This window comes from Arachis ipaensis, chromosome B09, assembly GCF_000816755.2.
Source record: "Arachis ipaensis cultivar K30076 chromosome B09, Araip1.1, whole genome shotgun sequence".
Lineage (NCBI taxonomy): Eukaryota > Viridiplantae > Streptophyta > Magnoliopsida > Fabales > Fabaceae > Arachis > Arachis ipaensis.
This window is the reverse complement of record NC_029793.2, coordinates 15,943,232-15,944,474: the sequence shown is the minus strand read 5'-3', so window position 1 is coordinate 15,944,474 and position 1,243 is coordinate 15,943,232.

The following is a 1,243-nucleotide window of genomic DNA, read 5'->3' as shown; positions in this document are numbered from 1 at the left end:
ATATAAAATATAAGTTAAATTAAAATTAAATATTAAAATGACAAATTTTATATTTAATTTTAAATTATTATTTATGAGACCTGATTTCACAACGATATTTATAAAACTCAAAATAAATTATGGAAAGTAGAATTAGAATTGTTCCAAGCAACATGTTAATTTCAAGGTTTTCTGCAAATGTTTGCAGCAGCAGAACCTTATCCAATTTCCTATGGTCTATACGTGACATACATGCATATTATAACTGATAAATAATAGGTTATTAACAATCATCTAACAGTAACGTGCATATGTCAACGTTATGGTGATATATCTTCCTTTTATTTTTTATTCTTTTATTTATTTATTTATGATAAAAAGTTGGTTGTTGTCTTTAATTTTATAGTGTAGTAGTCATAATTAATAATAAAGAGAAATAATATTTCTGTAATTTTTTTGGTATACTTTCGATTTGGTAAATTAAAAATTTTACAATTAAAAAATTACTTGTCTTTATTTTCCTGGCTTTTTAAGGATAATTTTTCCAAGGTTGTAGTAGTTATATATTTAGTAAAATAAAATAAAAGTGACTTTCAATAACTAATTTCTTAATTTAAATTAAATTGAGAAGGGTTTAAATTATCTGTTCAGTTCAACCGGCCCAAAATTTTTTTAACACAATTAGAGAATTCATTGATAAATTATAAGTCTGAAAAATTATTTAAAATATAAGTACAACCACATTAAGCCGAATAATTCACATGCACAGATAATTGAACATACTTTGACTCATCCCGTAATACTAAATGGAACAAAATGAAAGAGAAATAGACGGGAAAATACTTAATCATCATGACCAAAACAAAGAACTTTGATTTTTCAATCCTGAGCAACGGTTAAATAATTTAACAAAATACACATAATCCATTTTTAATTCACAGTTAATTTTGTTTCTTGTGATTTTTATCGAGACTTTTGCTAGACTTCAAATCCACAACATATTAACTTGTGGATAATAGTTGTGCATTTTTAAATTTGCAAATAAGAATAAATAGCTACTTTGACCATGAAAGATTTAAATACCGACAAAATTAACCATGAAAAATTAAAACTAAAGTTATATCCATATAAAATAAGTTTTATTAGACAAAAATAACCAATTATTAAATTTGTGTTCATAATTCCATAAACACCCTTCTCACTTTCTTTTTCTTCCTTTCTTACCTTTTACTCGAGGACGAGCAAACCTTTTAAGTTTGGTGTG